This window comes from Dromiciops gliroides, chromosome 2 (assembly GCF_019393635.1).
Source record: "Dromiciops gliroides isolate mDroGli1 chromosome 2, mDroGli1.pri, whole genome shotgun sequence".
NCBI classification, from domain to species: Eukaryota; Metazoa; Chordata; class Mammalia; order Microbiotheria; family Microbiotheriidae; genus Dromiciops; species Dromiciops gliroides.
In genome coordinates, this window is record NC_057862.1 from 625,073,178 (window position 1) to 625,094,158 (window position 20,981).

A 20,981-nucleotide genomic window follows, 5' to 3' on the forward strand; every position below is an offset into this window, starting at 1 on the left:
GATATGTTGTTGACTCATAAAGCCACTTTTGGTGATAAATCCTAACCCCTCACTTTCCTGTGGCAGTAGGAGAAAAAAAATAATGAATAAAAAGCTTTAACACCTAGCATAGTGTGGAGCCCTGATCAATACAAGTCATGTTGCTGCCCATGTTTTAGTTTGAAAACATTGTTAACAATGATTTCCAACAGGAAGCAACAATTTCTCAGTTGGTGACTATCAGGATGGTATTATCCCCTTTACAATTTATAGTGAGTGGATAGCCTAAAGCTTTTAAAATATATATACCTCCAAATTAGCATTTATTACTCATTTCCTACTATATATCTGAACTTGAATGTAATCATATTGTGAGAGTGGATTTTTATTTCCAAAGGAAATGCTACATACAGAATTCACTAGACACCCTATAATTCTATGTTCCCCCATCAGGAAGTGTGCTTTCTGTGTAAGAAAAAATGAGTAGGAGATGGCACTTATGGAATTGGCTGCATCTCTTCCTAGCTGTGTGACCCTAGGAAGTCACAACCACTCTGAGGCTTATTCTGTTCACACTAAAATAGGGATTATGTTTGCACTATTTACTTCACAGCATTGTTGTGAGCATGACATCTTTTGAAAGCACTTTGTGAGCTGTCTTGCACTGTATAAATATGAGCTGTTATGTATGCAGCTGTGTAAACAAGGAGAATATACTTAACAGCCTGCTCAATGTCGCCATGTACCCTTAGGCCACACTTTATTATTATTCTATGCAAAAAGAATTTATAAGTATCTATATTGGCAGAAAGATTTCCCTCCCTTACATATTTTGCCTCATGGTTCATTACTCACATCTGTTCTTAAATACAGTAGTGGTAACAGCTGTCTTTAGCTTCTATCAAAGCACCCTCCTTAAAAAAATCTATAATAATATTTTCCACCTCATTTCCTCCTTTCTTTCCACTGCATTGTGATAAAGTGTATGTCCGATAAAGGAGAGTGACAGATATGACAAATATTCAAGAAAGCATTTGCGTCTAATTATGTCATTCAGAGGAGCAGGGCACCCTTCAGAAACTGAGGGGGTTTACTCCTTTTATGGAAATGTTTTCACTTCTGATGATCTTGTACAGCTCAACCTGTCACTCTCCCATCAAACTGTTCTGTAGTTCTTTTTTTCCTAGAATTGGGGTGATGAAAAAGGGGGCAAAAGTTTCTCATTTCCTTTTTTCAAAAGATTCGTGTACCTTAACAGAAAGCTAAACCAACAAGCAAACCCAGAAAACTGTTTTACTCTTCATGAGTAAATGTTCCAGTGCCATTAATGGTGATCCTACTATAAATGCATTGAACTTCTTTAATCTAGGAAGCTGAAAGTGCTCTGAAAACATTAAATAAGTATTGCAAAGGGCATTGGTGCATTCTTAGATGACTTTAATAGCTGCTTCAGGGAACATCTTATTTCTTTCCTGCTAGTCGCTTAACTCACCCCTTGAAAAGGGAGAAATTCCTCCCTCACGGGAACCTGGATTATTACTCCTACTCAAGACCATAAAGTGCCCTTTAATGGGTTCCAGTTCCTTATCTATTTAGTTCATTCATTTAAATGGTACACTGCTGGTTAAAAATGTTTTCCTCATCAACTTGTGTTCTAGTGAACCTTGAAGAAGATTCATTGACCAGAAATGGTACAAATAGTTTTTTTTTCTTTATTTCTTCTTATTAATTATGGGAGTTTTGGATTTCTATCTTAGGCAAAGTTTAAATTTAGTAGGAAGGAAGGTGAAAGTAAATTATCTGTTAAAATCACCTTGTGCACATATTCTTATTAACACTTGTGAGTGCTACCATTCATTTGGCACTTAGCCAGATGCCTTGTACTGTTTGTGATCTCTTAGAGTATAAATATTATCTTCCTATCAGGTTACAAGCTCTTTGATATCAAGAACTATGTTGTACACTCCTAGTTCCTCCATCCCATACCCATTAATCTTCAATTTCTTAGTGCCTAATGCCTCCCAATATAGTACATGATATATTCACTTACTATGTATAGAAAAAGGTATTAAATTTGTAGTCAATCTCTGTACTACTATTTATAAGCAGAGGGACTTTGGATGTCAATTTCTCTCTCTGATACTATATTCTCATATCTAGTCAATCTGACATCATAGAAAGATGGTGTGTCTTAGAGTTAGGAAGACCTGTGTTCAATTTCTGACTTTGACACATACTGGTTATGTGACTATGGACAAGTTCCTTAAACTTTGTGTTCCTATACAATATCCTAGAACCATAAATTCCAGACAAATTGCTGATATGCATTGCCAGAGGAAGTTTCCACACTTGAAGATCTATACTGATAAATCCAAGGGGTTGGGGAAAGGGAGCATGATCAATGTATCTTTTGTGAGGTTCAAATTCAACTAGACAAGTATTTTTTAAATGACTACTGCATGAAAGTCACTATGCTTGGAATTAGTGATACAAAAACCAAAATAAAGTAGATCCTTCCCTCAGGGGTCTTACATAATAATGTGGAGAAAACTAGCAATAATTAATACACACACATATATAATGTAAAAAGTGGTTTACATACATTATATTATTCTTCACAATATGTTTGCAAGGTAGGTATTGTAAGTGCAATTCTTCCCATTTTACAAATGAGGAAACTGAGACTTAACCCCTTTAGTTGACTTGCCCGTTTTTGTATTGTTTAGTGAGAGAGATAGGAATCAAATCTGTATTTCTCCCAACTCTGAGTCCAGCTAACATTGTATCATATGGATATTCTTTGTAATCTCAAAATGGTGGATTGATCTTTGGCCACTTACTTCGATGGACCTATGTTTTCATTAATAAGGTGACTACCTGAAGGGACTCAGATTAAAATCTCTCCAACCTCTGTAAAACACATGCACTATATATGAGAATTCATCCTTTCTGTAATTTTATGTTTTTGAGGTTGCAAAATCACACTTAGAATATCAACCTGATTTCTTTCCTTTTCACCATATCCCATGTTTGTTGCCCTTTACAATCATACTTTACAATAAGTAATATTTGGTTACCCCTTATGTTACATAAAATGCTTTATAAGATTCTCAAAAGAACCCTGTGAGATAAATATTCCAAGTATTATTATTCTCACTTCAGATGAGGAAACTGAGACACAACAAACTTAAGCATTAAATGTCTAAACCCTTACTAAGTAAATCCAATGTGGGATCCAAATACATTTCCTGATCAATCCGAGTCCATTAATTTTTCTGAAACACTACTCTTGACTTGATGATCTTCTTTTATTCTTTCTTTCATTTTAAACCATTGTTTGTGATATGGTATTACTTATTTAAATGCATAATTCTTCATTTCCTTGCTTTACATATACTTCTCATCATTCTAAGACAAAAGTATTCCAAAATGTACAATTATATTAACAGGAATCTAGGTGGTTGACAAAAAAGAGTTCTGGGCCTCTAATAAGGAAAATCTGAGTGCAAATCTAGCTTCAGACACATACTAGGTGTATAGCACTGGGTAAGTAACATAACCTTTCTCTGACTCAATTTCCTCATTGGTAAAATGGGAATAATCATAGTACCTAGCCCTGATGGTTTTTGTGAAGATCACATAAGATATTTGTAAAATGCATAAGCACAGTACCTGCTAGATAGTAGGTGCTTTTTAAAAAATGTTTTTTAAATGTTTGTTCCCTTACCTCTCGCCCATATAGAGGGACTAGGAAGGGTATCACTGTTTCATTTATGAGATTTTGTGGAACTTGGCATTTTGAAATCATTAAAGGCAGAGAAAGGTGGTATAGAGTAAAAATTGCTGCATTGAGAAGAGTTCTGTGTTCAAATGTTAAGCCTGTTGTTCATTTTCTATGTGATTTTGATTAAGTTACTTAATCACCCTGCCTGAATTGGTTTTCTCATCTTGAAAATGAAGAAGTTAACCTACAAAACCCTGATCTAATAATAACTTACATTTATATAGTATTTAAGGTTTGCAAAGTGATTTTTAACATTTAACATATGCTAATTATAATCTCAGTTTCTGAAAGGCAATGTAGCCAAATCAGCTCCCTTCCCCCCATGCCATATGCATACTCAATTTCAGGCGTAGTTCATTGAATATAGTTAGCAACTCTTGGATGTTGATGAACTAGATCTATGAGCTGCCTATTATCCTGACTACCATTTGTAGTCAGGGACAATGGATTCCATTTTTTTTTCCATCATGCACCACCAGAAGTTAAAAAATTTTGATTGTCTACTCACACTATAATTAAATGTGCTTTTCACAAATCTATACATGATACATTTAACATTGTATTAATAGTTCATTTGTTATAAAACTTATTCAAAATATTGATTTCCAAATATTGAGATAAAGATGAAATAATAACTGATCCTACAATCTACATTGAGTAAATGGAGTTTAATAAGTAGGAAAGTGATATTTTTAGTCTTAAGCATTAAGAAAATTACTTTGGCAACTGTATCAAGAATAAATTGAGGGGGCAGCTAGGTGGCACAGTGGATAGAGCACCGGCCCTGGAGTCAGGAGGACATGAGTTCAAATGAGACCTCAGACACTTGACACTTACTAGCTGTGTGACCCTGGGCAAGTCAATTAACTCTCATTGCCCTGCCAAAAAAAAAAAAATCTATTGATTAGTACCCTCAGGCTAATTGGACAAATATTATCTCACAAAAGATAGGTAAAGTTCACTTCTCTGCCAATGAGGAAAAGAAAGCTACTTCAACAGATAAAATTTCCATTAGATCCCAGCAGTAGTTTACCAAGGCTGAAGTAAATGACAGCTTTGGAGATGACTGGAGTCAGAGCATGTTGCTTGGAGGAGATAGAACCAAACTGGTATCCTGAGCATAATGAAACTTTTCCTTATCTCAGAGTACAAATTTTGCATTGACTCTTCCCTTCCTCAATAGAATAACTATCTCTGTTAGTTTGAAAACCTTTGTGTCATGATAAAGCAAATTATCCTTAATCCAGGACAACTAAGAAGGATATAGGCCTCAGGTTTCTACCTTGTGTGGATAAGGTGAAGGAAATGGGCATATTTAACATAGAGAAAATGTAATGGATATGAGATAGATGTCCTTAAGTATTTAAGAATGGACATATAGAAGATAGGCCAATATGGCTATTTTTTGTTTGTTCTGTGTTTTTGTTTTTCCTTCTCAGCTTGAGAGTTCCAAATAAGAAACAATGTGTTCAAGAATAAGATTATTTTTACCTTATGTTAGGGTAGTATTTCCTTACAATTAAGGACAATTGTTCTTGTTAATTGGTGGTCTTGAAGCAATTTCTTTGACCATTCATCACCAATATTCTAGTGGGTAACCCTTTTGTGGAAGAGATCTAAATCTGACCTGTCATTCTTGGAATATACAGACTACTTGCTTTTCATCCATTATTCTCACTGCTATTCTGTCCTAATTTGAATGCACTGAAATTTGATAGATTATTTCTGCTTATTTTTTTGGCAGTGAATGCAGGAGGTTAGGAGTTCAAAACTTTTTATTTTGTTTTGGTCTATGAATCCCTTTTTAAGTCTGGTAAAACGTGTGGACTTCTCAGAATGTTTTAAATAAATGAAATAAAATACATAGAATTACAAACAAGATTTTATTAAATATAGTTTTCAAAGCAAACAAAAATTTAATTGACAGAACCTATGGACACTGGGTTAAACACCCCTACACTAGATGGTATCTTGATGAATATCTTAATGATTATAATTACCCCAATTATTCTATACAGAACCCAGGGGTAATTAAATCATGCAGAGTTATATGGACCCTTTGAAATTTTTATATAAAACCAATGAAGATATGGCTACAGAAATAACTATGTAAAATTTTTCTTTGTATGGACATCAAGTGAAGCATAAAAGAGGAAGACATGCATAGCTATAGTGTTTGTCAGTGCCACATAAAATGTGCTAGTCATAGACCATTAATCATAAGAAAAGCCAAAGTAGCAGAATTACTATTAACAATAATTATATTCCTGTTTGTTTTTTTAGTTTGATGGTATTCTTGTTGTTATTCAGTCATTTAAATTGTGGACGATGCTTCATGACTTCATCAGGATTTCTTGTCAAAAATATTGGAGGGGTTTTTCCATTTCCTTGTACAGCTCATTTACAGATGAGGAACTGAGGCAAACAGGGTTAAGTGACTCCTCCAGGGTTGCACAGTTAGTAAGTGTCTGAGGCCAGATTTGTAATCAGGAAAATTAGACTTTCTGATTTCATGCCTGGCACATTATTCAGTTTGCCACCTTGCCCAGTTATGGTATTCATAGGATATAGGATAATCTAAATAGTAGGTTTATACATGATTGTATTTGGCACCTAAAATGTTCAACTTTCATCAATAACAGTAATGAACATTAATTTAGAGCTTTGATATTTATAAATTATTTATTTAAATTATCTCATTTATTATTTTCTTTTTTGCCTCACTGTAACCCAGATATTAAGACTCTCTTTTTATATGTGAAGAAAATACCCAAGCTAGAAGGGCTTGAATCTAGGTATTGTGTCTGTAACTGGAAGAACAACCTAGTTAATTTTGAATACTTACATTGCCAAAATATAGCACGTCAGATGATGTTTTAGAGGGTTCACCTCTATTCATGAAGTCCATCTGCCACATTGTGTTTCAAGTTGTAATGTTGGAATGACTCCTCACAAAAATATGGAACCAGGGAACTAGTCAATGAGCCTACTCCTTATAAACATACATAGGCTGATTAAAAAATCTAAGAGGATTTAGAAGCATGAAAATATATTCTGTCATTTCTATAGAATGAAAAGTCATTAACCAGCCAAAATGAGGATCTCTTTCCTGACTACTGCAATAGAGTGCAGGGAATGCTATAAACTTCACTGAGGAGAAAGGTAATAAGACTTGATCACTCTATACTAATGCTTCCCCAAGGTGGCCTATGAATATATGGCTCTAATGTTTCTTTGGTCTCTGTTGTATGTATACTTCTTGGTTTTAGCTGAAGGAATAATAAAGACAGTTATCACCATATGAGCTTTGAATGGTAAGACTGGCCAGTCATCAGAAGTCCAGGAGCCAGATTTAATGCTGAGATTTTCAGCCTGCCATTCCAGCAGTGAAATCCCAAGTTATAGCATTCATCAGCCACTCAAGAGGCTAATGCCTGAAGCCTTAACTAATGACCCAGCTCAACAGGTAACCAAGCTGAAGACTCAAAAGCCATATTGGGAAGGAAGTTTATTGGTACCATTTCTATGACAGAAATTGCTTTTAAAAAGTAGCCAAGAAATATGCCATTAATAAATGACAAATCCAAAAAATTATAAGCTATGTTGCTAGCTTATCTTCTATGATATGGTGACAAAAACAAACAAAGCCAGAACAACAACAAAACATGCCAATTTCTATTTCTTTTGAGATTTTGTCTTTGGCAGTGGCACAAGCATCTGCTACCTACTCTTTTTTTTTTTTTTTTTGGCGTGGCAATGGGGGTTGAGTGACTTGCCCAGGGTCACACAGCTAGTAAGTGTCAAGTGTCTGAGGCTGGATTTGAACTCAGGTACTCCTGAATCCAGGGACGGTGCTTTATCCACTGTGCCACCTAGATGCCCCTACCTACTCTTTTTTTACCACAAGATTTTATATAAAGGATTTTTTTTTTTTGTAGCAGCTGATCTTGTCAATTTCTTGCCCAGGGAGCTTTAGCATTTTCCAAGATCTTTTTGTGACATTGGATCAGACTTTATGAATCAAGGTATAGAATTTCAACATATACACAAAGCCAAAAGGATCAAGTTATTGGAGAAGCACCAAGGGGATAATGTCCCTCAACAGTTTTATATATATATATATATATATATATATATATATATATATATATATATATATATACACACATATTTTTTAAGTGGGAATTGGTCAGATCAAGACATGGGCCTTCCCTAATGGCAAATTCCAGTGATGACATTTCAAGTGATGAATGGGTTAGGGATCAGGAGGGCATCCCTGCTGATTATTCCCACATTATTGAAGACCAGCACTCATGAAAACCTCAACAAGACTTATATTTTTCTAGATGATATTATCAAGTTAAATAAGAAGGAAGAACAATATAGCAGAATTTTCCATAATTGTTTTGTGATTGTTTGTTTTACATAATTAATTAAAAGATTTAAACATACTGGTACCTGGCATACTGGTTCCAAAGGTTTATCATGCTGGGGTGGGAGTGGGGATAAGCTCCCATTCTCTATAAAATGCTCCAATAGCGTGCGTCTCAGCCTCTGACAACCAAAGCCCAAATCCTGGCCTTCTTGTGGCAGAACTGTTTCAACTAATAGGAAAGGGGGTGAAGGCAAGTCACTGGCGCCTTAAAACCAGTAGCTTCGGGCAGGTGGGGCTCGTTAACCTTGGCAGGCAACCCGCCTAGGAGACAGAAAACCTGATTTTAAACCTCTGCTGCCTTGTGGCTATACCCATATATGGGAAAGGCTTCGGGAGTTAATTCTGAGGAAAAATCAGGAGTCGGAGTCCCTTAGGCAGTTGGATGTCGGACATCACATCCCTCTGGCAACTCCTGCGGTGGAACTGGTGCCAAACTGTATTGGCTTTGCCTCTCCTTTGGATCCACCAATGTCACAGAAAGGGAAAACCTGATGCATGGGCCACAGCTTGTTTTCCATATTGATCCGCCTAGGCCAGCACCCTGGAGAGGACACTCCAGCTACTCCTCATGGAGTAGATACAACATGGGATGCGGCAGTTACCAGTTATAAGTCACTCAGGAGCTGCAGCTCACATATCAGACTGCACAGCCACACTGGCCTGTGGCTCTTCAAGGCACTGATCCATGGTTGTCAGCGACTGGTGGAGGCCTACTACTACTACTACTACTACAACCTGGCAATTCAGTATGAGAGTAGCCAAATGGAATCTACAAGAGCAGAGTGGTTTTATTAAAATGGTTTGGGCTAAAGAGGAAGAATGGGCAATGGAAAAAGTCATTCTTATGGAATTATCATTGACCTGCCAATTCAGGAAGCTAATGGGTTTGAGCCTTATCAATTGATGACCTCTAAGTAACAATATACAGCAATATTTTCCAAGTTCACAAAGGAAGAGAGACCTTTAGATAGAAAATGAAATGCAGAGGAAACCAACCCCAGTTCTCAAGAGACATAACCAGTTAAGCAGAAGGAACAATGTTCCAGTCAATTTCACCAGGAGTGGGACAAAATTAAATCATCAAAAAGATTCATGTCACACAATCTTTATTTAAGAAGAGGCCTACAGGTCCAAGTACACGTAGGACAACAGTTAGACTACCCAAGACAAAGAGAACTTATCAATGGTGAACTTCTACTACAAATGGAGGAATTTTGACTGTATCAGTCAAGCAATTCATCATTCAGTAGCTCAGAATCCCTGATTAATTTATACTACTATGCCATCATTTCTGTTGAAAAGGGATCACCCAGAAGAGAAGATTCCTAAAAGAGTTCCCTAACAATATGACATAAGCAGTGTTGAAAAAACAGACTGGGATGATTTTGAATTAGTGATTTAGAAACCTGAAGGAACAAAGAATTGCTCTCACTCAGAACAAAGGAAAGCCACTTTGTAATGTAGAATAGATTCTATGTCAAAGGGACATTTGAATGACAACTTGTTTTAAATGTTTATTTGCCATAAGAAAATAATTCTTATGCTTTTACTCTGGAATGGATATTTTTAATGGATGAAGTATTCCCCTGAGATAATAGCAGGAAAATCCTGATTTATTCTGAAAAGTTTCCCTTTTTGGTCTGACAGAAAATTCTACATGGACTTCATGGGATGATAAAGGAATAATATTCTTCTTTGGTTACTCATGCAACATAGGAATGACAGACTTATAGAAGTTTATTATTTGTGTGATAGTATTATTTGTTAGCTTTTCTTTCCTCTACCCATCCAGATTGCTTAGACATGTCTGTTGTAAATTTCTTTTTATAGGCGTTCAAGTCTATATCAGTCTATTCCTTTTCTGATTGGCATCTGACATGGAATAAATTTTATCATCTGAGATACAAAAAAGGCCATCAAGAAATTCAAAATTACAATTATTGCATGTGTATATCTGAAACATTATTTTTTTTTCTCAGTTGAGGTTTTTAGGTAATGAATCAACACAGAAGGCAAATTTCCAAGTATGCCCTTTTAATTTTCTAGAATAATAAGCTAGTAGTGACTATATTTTATCAAGAGATTTGACTCCAGGCAGGCATTATTATCAGTGTGTTTAAAGGTTGTAAATGCATGTTTGCATAATCATGTATAGTGACTGTAGTGGAGAATATCTACTGTAAAAATCTCATGATATTCTCAGGGGATGAAGCCAAGATAGCAGAGAAAAGGCTGTGACTTGCCTGACCTCCTGACAAACCGGTCCATATACTCCAAAAATAATGCCATAAGACAAATCCTGGACCAGCATAACCCACAAAAGAACAGAGTGAGACTATATTCCAGCCAAAGACTGATTAATTAGGCCACTGGGATTACCTGCTCTTCAGAGTAAGAGAGGAACTCAGACTGTGGTGCAGGTCCAGCCCCAGGCAGGCCTCGCCTCCAGAGCTTCATAATCTTTAGTATCAGCAGCTTCTTCTGAATCTCAGCTCATGGATCAGTGAGGGGTTCCAGTGGTTGCCTGGGGAAAAATAACAGTGGTCTCTGCTGGAGCTGGGGAGGAGCACCTATATTCAGAACCAGTAAGCTGAATCAAGTGGCAGCATCCAGTGAGGGAGTGGCAATGGCTTGCCAAGCTTCTAACCATAGAGAATGAGATTTCAATCAGACTTCTGCTTCCGGGTTAAAGAGAAAGCAGGCCGTGGTTACTTACAGGCTAGGCAAGCTGAGAATGAGCCTAATTGTACCCCCTGGGACCTACTGTAGTCCTGGAAGCAGCACTACATGTTAAGAAGGAGTTAAAAGCCAAGAAATAGGCAATCAAGATGAGAAGGCAGAGAAAACAGCAGACCATTGAAAGTTTCTTTGCTGTTAAGGTAGATCAGAATGCACCCTCAGAAGAAGATAATAGCAAAGTCAAAGCTCTTACATCCAAAACATCCAAGAAAAATACGCATTGGTCTCAGGCCATGGAAGCACTCAAAAAGGATGTTGAAGATAAAGTAACAGAGGTAGAGGGAAGATTTAGAGAGGTAGAGGAAAAAATCGAAAGAGAAATGAGAGTGATGCAGGAGGGACATGAAAAAAAAGTCAACAGCTTGAAAAGCCAAATTGGCCAAATGGAAAAGGAGGTACATAAACTCTGTGAACAAAATCATTGCTTACGAATTAGTATAGAGAAAATAGAAGCTAATGACTTTATGAGAAATCAAGACACAATAAAGCAAATGCAAAAGAATACAAAAAATAGATGGCAATGTGAAATATCTCCTGAAAAACAGCTGACATGGAAAATAGATCCAGGAGACATAATTTGAAAATCTTTGGACTACCTGAAAACCATGATCAAAATAAGAGGTTAGACATCATCTTCCAAGAAATTGTCAGGGAAAATTGCCCTGATATTCTAGAAGCAGAAAGTAAAATAGAAATTGAAAGAATCCACTGATCAACTCCAGAAAGAGATCCCAAAAGGAAAACTTCCAGGAATATTATAGCCTCAGACACTTGACACTTACTAGCTGTGTGACCCTGGGCAACTCACTTAATCCCCATCGCCTAAAAAAAAAAAAAAAAAAGATCAGCCTAAACTTTAAGAGTATTCTCCCCCAGAATAGGCTGTCTCCCTCATTAAACTTCTACTCATTGCTCCTATTGTAACTTCTTCTTCTGATACAAAGCCAGAAAAATCTGGTTCCTTTTTATATATGATGCTATCTCCAAAAAATGTATCATATCACACACACACACACACATACACATGCACACACACACATATATATATCTACATATAGATATATAAACATATGCACACACATATATGTATGTGTCTTTGTCTATTTCTGTCTATATATATGATGTATGTGCCTGTTCATGTGTATAATATATCTGATTGATAATTCTTATTTTTTATTTTGATACATGACTAATATATTGATTTTGATAAATATATGCATATATATGAGTGTATGCATAAACACATATATGTATGTGTGTTTATGTATACATATATAGACACTCACATGTATTTCCCCTTCTGATATATGTGCCCCTAGTCATCTAATTTAATAATTTTTCTCAAGGCTAAGCATTTCCATTTTATTCTACTGGTTCTTATATGACATCATTTCCATATACATAGCCTTCTCTTAGATAATCTCGTTCATCAACATCATTTTCAGAAGCAGATACCCCAAACTATCTCCATTATTGAAGAATTGGACTGAGAGTTGCAAGGTTCAGTTAGATCTTTTAAAAAATCTTGGGATACGTATGCTACATATGAATTAATATGGTAAAAGACTGTATGGTGAGTTAGGATGGCATAGCTTCCCTTTGAGTGGAGAAGCCTTGGATGTGCTTGCCAGTTCAGACCCAGATTGCGAAAGTGACAAAAGTTTTTATCATTAAGGTTCCAGACACTCCTCTAGATAATCCTCTAAGTATATAAAATTTCAGAGCAGGTGCTGATTGCACTGGTTGAAGTAATTGTCTATATCAACAAAATCATGGGTCTGGCTTAAAAAAGAAAGATAAACCATTTTTAATAACCACGTCATAATGTTGATGCATATAGAGATTGTATTTAATAAAACTTCATGATTTTTTTCTTTTAACATTCACTGCTTTCAAGCTATATTCCCCCAATCCTATATTAGCGTGAATAATGTTTTGAGCCAAAGTATAGGAGTTAACATTTATAGCTCTTTGCATCTGGTTGGTTCAAGCCCAATTTTCTAGATTAACATGGTAATTTTGAACCTTGATTGTCATGTTTCATATTAACTAACTCTGCCATCTTTGTTTCATGTCCAATTTTGATAAGTATCACATTTATGTTTTCTAAGTTAATGATAAAAGATGATAGACCAAGGACTGATCACTGGAACACTATGGAAAACTCCTAGAAAACTCCCTCCGGAAAAAGGGACATTTCCCCTTAGGATTTTACTATAGGCCTATGGTTTTTTTTAACCATAAAGGAAGAGTTTGTCCTAAATGCTATCTAAAGTCCATTTTGACTTTACCTTTCTCTGAGCTATCATTTTATTTCCCAGAAGTAAATTGACTAATCCATAATTAGTCAATACAACAAAGAAAAGCAAACAGCATGCATCTAGTACTCAATCCTGTACTTTTGTAAAGTGGCAAAACCCAAATCAAAATTGAAGAATGCATTTAGGACTTAATCACACATGAGCCCCTACAAAACTATCCCACACTTAAAGAATGGATAGTGGGTAAGGATTAACAACAACCAAAATAAAGCTCATAAATTTCTATTCATTTATATCTTTCATTTGTGTAAATATAAGGTAAGTGATGTCAAAGTATAATTTATTTAAGTAATATAGTAAAATAAGACATACCCCAATCGCTCCAAATACACACACACACACACACACACACACACACACATACAAATAAATAAAATGGTACACGCTACATAGATTTTCATCTTATTGGATTTGGTCTATTGTTCTCATTTCCTGGAATATTTTGGGTACTATGAGACTTATTACAAGACAAAAGAACTACAATTGTTAGCTTATTGTTATACACCAGTGTTATATTCTAAGCATGAATTTCAAATTCAACAAAAATTCATTGATTATATGTCTAGTATATTTCCATAGCCTCCTAATTATTCTCCTTGCATCAAGTCTCTTACTATTCCATTTAATCCTAAATACTGTTACCAAAGAAAGTTTTCTAAAGTGTAGATCTGGCAATGTGAATCCCCTGTGTAATCATCATCAGCGGCTCCCTATTGCCTCTAGAATAAAAGATAAATGCCTATATTTAGCTTTCACAGTCCTATATAATATGACCACAACCTATATTTCTAGCTTTACTGAATGTTACTCCCTTTCTCAAACACTGTCATTGATCCAAGGGAGTCTTCCCCCTTTTCTTTGTACAAAACATTCCATCAACTACCTTCATATCTTTCATTGTCCTGTCTCCATCTGACATGAATTTCCTCTACAAATATGCCTCTTATGATACTTCTCTTAATCTAAAGTGCAGCCCCGACTTAGCCTTATCTTCCAGGGTAGCTAGGTGGTACAATGGATAGAGCACTGGCCCTGAAGTTTGAAGGACCTGAGTTCAAATTTCACCTCAGACTCTTATTAGCTGTATGACCCTGGCCAAGTCACTTAACTCCAATTGCCTTGAACATCTGGGGCTATCTCCAATCATCCATATATGTGTGTGTGTGTGTGTGTGTGTGTGTGTGTGTGTGTGTGTGTGTGTGTGTGTGTGTGTGTGTGTATTGCCACTGGTTCCAAATGGTTCTGGAGGGTAAAGTAAGGTTGGTAACCTTGCACATCTGGTTCTCACTTAAATAATACACCCTGCAAGACATCAACTCCTGATGCTGTTTCCTGTTAGAGAACAAAGGACAACCACCACTACCACCAATCCCCATCTTCTGCATAAATCTTTTCCTGATCACTGTAACTCACTCCCTCCTAAACAACATTTCATTTTATTTAACAACTTTTTATATATTTGTATTTATTAACTTGGTATTTATAGTGTATTTTATTTATATATATATATACATATATATACTTCCTTTTTAATTTTTATATATACTTTCTTTCTCCACCATTATAACATGATTGTCTTCAAGCATTGATTGTTTCATTCTGTATTCTTGAACCCCAGGTGCCCATCAATGGAATCTGGCATAAAGACAGTGCTTAACAAATGCTCATTGATTGATATTGTGTGCAAGGATCCGTATCACTAGAGAGATTCTTCTCACTTGAAAGTATCTTGGTATAGAATGAAAACAAACACAACTTCTAACCTCAAGAAGTTTACAATGGGATTAATTATTTTATCAAAAGATAATGAGATAAAAAATAAATGCTACCTCCACTAATAGGCTTTTTTTTCCCTTATTTGTAACCCCTACTTTAATATTCTGTACTTAATTTACTAAGTACATTTTATTTTACCTAATACAATGTAAACCCCACTTATGTCAGGGATTTTTGTTTTTTGGAATCTACTTGGCCAGTATCCTACTAGTATATATTATGCACAGTGAAATGCTTGTCCAATGCAATGGAATGAAAGCACTACATATAGAGCATTGTGTGGAGGAACCCAGGCACTGCTTCCAAGTGACTAAGTCAAATAGGAGGAAGATACATCAAGAGATAACTATAATAAAAGGGAAGGTAAATTAAATGAAAAGGAAGCACTCCAGGGAGATTCTATGCAGAATTTGAGGAAAGAATTGAATATTGGAGGAGTATCAGGGATATGTCAACTGGGGACTCAGTTAATTGGATATATAACTTAGATGAAGGAGAAAATGTCACACTAGTTACTCTTTTAAGTGGTAAAGATCTGAAAACAATTAGTCCCTTCTAGAAGTTCAATGAAAGGAATGTGTATACATATTACTAGTGAGCTAGAAATGTTTGTAATAATAGAGTTGTCTTACCAAGTATTTTGTAACATGAGAGATTAACCATGTAATTATTGCCACTTGGATCATCTGTGACATTTTGAGATGCAGATGTTGCATTTTTTGCACAAAAGAAAACATGCAATTGGAAAGTACTACTCTGAAATTAGTCTGATTATTCAATTTGATTTAAAATGTCATCTCATAAAGGTTATGTTCAATCGTGAAGATTAAATTCATGTGGCCATATGTTAGAAAAATCTTATGTATTGAAAGTATACTCAGCTAAGGATTATAAAGTTGAAAATATCTAGTGCAAAAAATCTTGCTTCCCCCCCCTTAAACTATTGTCTCTCAATTAAAAAATCATTATGTTAAACACACAAATGGCAATTCATTATGGAAAATGTAATTCCACAAATGAAAATTCATTCTATCTAAAGATTTGGTGGCATTTTGATAAAAAATAAAATACAAATAAAAAAGTGCAATCTACCAGTATCCTAGAAATAAAGAATCAGCAAAGAGGATTATTGTTTTAACCTAATAATAATGTAACCATTAAGAGAATAACATTTTCCAATTGCAATTACATGCCCTAATTTTAAAGGCCCTATCATTTACAATAATTTGGCAGATTTGGTCCATATTTCTTTCAGGAATTTATTTCTTCATTATGCCTCAAAACAAATTTATGGTGCATTTATGTTCTTGAAGATAATTTGCTTAGTTTATTGTGAATGGAAATCAGTAATTACATACAATCCCATTTTCTATAGACATAAAGTTAATTCATGGTAGTAATTTTACACACAATATTAGCTAGTGTTAGTTATGATGAAAATGTTACTATGGCAAATGCCTCTATTAGAGCATAATTTCCTTGGACTTGATGAAAAAGGAAATATTGACTTAGTAATAACATTTTAGTAGTTGATTTTGTGAGAAGCATGGAGACTAAAAGTTGGTTGTTGTCCATATCCTACTAACCAACACCCAAGATAAAATAAACAAAAAGGACAACTTTTAAAGTCTTCTCTAACTTTTGTAGAAGTTTAGATTGTAATTTTCTGCATGGTTGCATATAAAAATACTCTGATGTCTCATTGGGGAATGGAGATGAACTTGGATTTTTGAAGCCCATGCAAGTTTCGGTAGATCCATCCTAGAGAAGTAGTTTAGTGTTTTTATATATATATGTGTGTGTGTGTGTGTGTGTGTGTGTGTGTGTATACACATACACACATATACATATATACACACACATTTATATGTGTGTATGTATATATGTGTATGTATGTGTGTATATATATAATATTTGTCTTAGATTCAGGAAAGATCAGGGCTTAAGTATAACTGATGCTTATCAGCATTGAGAGCATAAAGTCACTGAACCTCAATTTTCTTATCTGTAAATTGGGATGATAATAATAATACCTACACCACAGGATTAAAATTAGACTGAAATGAAATAATGTGTGTAAAAACACTCAGGAAATTAATGTCCATTATCATTGTCAAGACCTGAGACAGTCAGTTATGGGTCTCAAAAAAGTTGTACGTCCATCATTAGAAGGTTTCATATTATGTGATTACTTGGTTTTGTTTGTTGATTTTCCCACATCTCAAGAAGTCCTTAACACTAAAGTATAGAACATTTGGTATATGTTGGTATGATTTTATGAAGGATTGGCTGTAGAAATTATTTTAATGATTTTTGGTACTAGTATAAACATGAGATGATTAGTCCACTCCCTAATTTCACCAATAAAGAAAAAGTCCATAAAGCTGAAGTGATTCAATATGCTAGAACCTGAGAATACAAAAACAAAAACAAAAACAAAGTTCCCTGTTCTTGAGGAGTTTGTATTCTTCTGGGTACAAACAACTTGTATGGAGTTAGGTAAATACAAAACTACAAAACATAATCAAAGAAAATTTAAAGTAATGTAGGAGAGGAGAGGAGGGCAGTAACCTGGTAGTTTGTGGAAATGCTCGCAACAGAAGGCGATATAAGAGTTGACACAAGAGGTGATAAATAGAAGTATGTATATATAGAATAATTATATATATATGTAAAATTATTCTCTATATATGCAAAATACAAATATGCATATTCACATAAATACACATACATACATGCATACATGCATACATACATACATACATACATACATACATACATACATATATACATACATACATACAACTATTTGAGCCTAATGGTAGCCATCTCTGTGGCAGGGGGGAGAGGAAGGGAAGAAAAAAGGGGAAAAAGGAAACTTGTGTGATAACTTTGTTGTATATTTGGAGGGAATAGCAAGTTTACATGGTAAGTTTGTAGTTTCATATGCAATCACCTTTTTCTTATACTGTTATGGAAATGCTTGTTTTGTTCTGAGAATTAAACATAAAATAAATTTAAAAGCAGAAAAAAAGAAAAAATTCTTTCTGGATGGAGATAGGATCTTTCTTCAAATGTCCGTTATTTTTATCTCTGTATTTAAAATAGTCAAAATGACTTAGTTGCTCAAAGTTGTTCTTAACACAATATTGCTGATACTGTATACAATTTTCTCTTGGCTCTGCTCATTTCACCCCATCATTTCTTGCAAGCATTCCATGCCTTTCTAAGATCATTGAGCTTGTAATTTTTATAGCACAGTAGTATTTCATACATACTGCATACTTTTTCTGCCATTCCCCAATTGATAGGGATGCCTGCCATTTCAGTTATTTGCCACCATAAAGAGAGCTGCTATAAACATCCCATTTACATTCAAAGTTACAATTACTATCTGTGAATTTCCCTCCATTTTATTTTTACTCGTTATTTTTCTTTCTCACCCTCTCTTTGTACCCAACCCTGTTACCTTATCTTCTTCCCATACCGTCCAACCCCCACTTCCCTGACCTCTGTAAGAGTCCCCCACCCCCAATCTCTATCTACACATCTCTTCAAAAGTCTCCAAAAGAAGTAGTATGACCTTTATGAGCACCTTACAGTCTTTAATGTTTTCTTTATATTTCTTCTGAATCTTTTATATCATTGTTTGCATTGAATTCTGGTCTTTTTGTTACTAACATCTTAAAGTCCTTCAGTTTGTCAAATATCCATTTTTTTCCATTCAGGATTATACTCAACTTTGCTGGGTAAGTTATTCTTATTAAGGTGTGGAGATGGGAAATGGAATGAATTTTATTATATGGACAGAGTCAAGTGGGACACATTTAAGCTCCTTGAGCAAGGAACAGACATGATAAGAACTGAGTCTAGGAATATCATTTGGCAGCTGTGTGTAACACAGATTTGAAAATGGAGAGATTAGAGCAGGGATTCTGTTGTTGTTGTTGTTGTTGTTTTAAATAAAGGACTACTGGGGGCAGCTAGGTGGCACAGTGGATAGAGCACCAGCCCTGGAGTCAGGAGTACCTGAGTTCAAATCCGGCCTTAGACACTTAACACTTACTAGCTGTGTGACCCTGGCCAAATCACTTAACCCCAATTGCCTCACTAAAATAAATAAATAAATAAAGGACTACTCTGGGTTTCTTTTGAAACCTATAGGTCCCTTCTCAGAATAAAGTTAAATAATTGAAGGAAATGTTAAATATCACTTAGATCGTACTAAAAATAAAGTTGAAATTTTTCTCATCTAAGTTCACAGACCCACTACAATCTATGTACAGAACTTTGAGAGTCTTTAGACCTCAGGTTATGATTATCCAGGAATTAGAAGTAGTATGTTTTAACTATACAAGTGAATTTTTTGGGTTTTATTTTTTGTTTTGTTTTGTTTTGTTTTGTTTTACCTGACCATGTGCACACAAGTGGCCGAGCTAGTGAAATGAAAAAAAAAAAAGTCACTGGATTTGGAATCACAGAACCTGAATGTATACAATATTGTCCTTGTTCTGTTCACTTCATTTTGCATCAATTTATATACATCTCCCGAGGTTTTTTTCTAAAACCATACTGCTTATCATTTCTTATAGCTTAATGATATTCTATCACAACCATATACATGTTCAGTCATCCCCCAATTGATGGTCATCCCTCAATTTCCAATTCTTTTCCACCACAAAAAGAGTTTCTATAAATGTTTTTTGTACAAATAAGTACCTGTACTTTTTCTTTGATCTCTTTGGAATACAATTCTAGTACGAGTATTGTTGAGTCAAAGCGTATCCACAGATTTATCTTTCTTTAGGCATAGTTTCAAATTACTTTCCAGAATGGTTGAAACAGTTCATAACTCTACCAACAGTGCACTAGTGTCCCTATTTTTCTATATCTCCACCAGCATCTGTCATTTCCCTTTTCTGTCATATTAGACAATATGATAGGTATGAAGTGAACATGACATTTTAAGAAATGATGAGGGGAATGGTTTCTGATCACCCCAACATTTTCAAATAACATTCATACCTTCTGTCTCTGTAACATGGGGTTTGGGAGACACTGTCTCATGTTTGAGGCTTTTTCATGCTAGTTTTCAGAGATAGTTCTTTAGTGTGCAAGTTGTCAGTTCTTCTGGAGAGCAGTGTTGTCACTGTTCTGGTCAGTGCTCTTTTTTCCTTTTTTTTTCTTTTTTTACATAGGAAGGATAACTATTCTTTTGGAGCTTCAAGTATTAGTGTTCCTTTCAGCCTTAAAACTGAGACCACACTTCCTATCACCTAGTGACTGACCGAAAGTGTTTCTCTTTGCCCTCCAACAGCATATAGGGAATGGAGTTGCTCCAGTGTCCAGTCCTACACCTAATGCCTATAATTTCATTGTGATCAATTTTCCTACCTCCTTACCATCTCTGGTCTGAGATCTCCTGAATTATTTGTTAGCACTATTGTAGTCATCTTCAAGATTCACCGCTGGTGCTGCCACTCTGTGTATTCCAGGCTAGCTGTCACCCCAGTGCCACAGACTTCTACTGCTAACTTCCAAAGTTGTATTTGGCTGGGGTTGGCTCTGATGCTCCAAAATTTTATTTCTTTAAATTTGTTTGGTGCGGAATTTTGAGAGAATTTGGCTGAGTTGCTGCCTCAACTCTGTCTGACTACTTATGTTTATTTCAGTTTCTCAATGAATATCATGATCTCTTTTCCTAACTTATTAATATATTTCCTATATACATTGGTGTGTATGATACACACATATACATATATGTTTACACAAAACATTCATGTATATATGTACACATACATGTGTTTATTATAGAATATATTGTGTAATACTATGTATTCTTATACATGATTATATGATATTGTATTATGTACTATTTTATGTTATTCTATTATATATATACATACATGGGCATATACACACTACTCATGAGTAGGGACTAATCATT

At 35.1% G+C, this 20,981-nt stretch overlaps 1 pseudogene; it reads left to right on the top strand.

Moving 5' to 3' along the window:
- Nucleotides 1-8,946: 8,946 nt before the first annotated feature.
- On the top strand, nt 8,947-9,592 carry LOC122739421 (annotated as a pseudogene).
- Nucleotides 9,593-20,981: the final 11,389 nt, after the last annotated feature.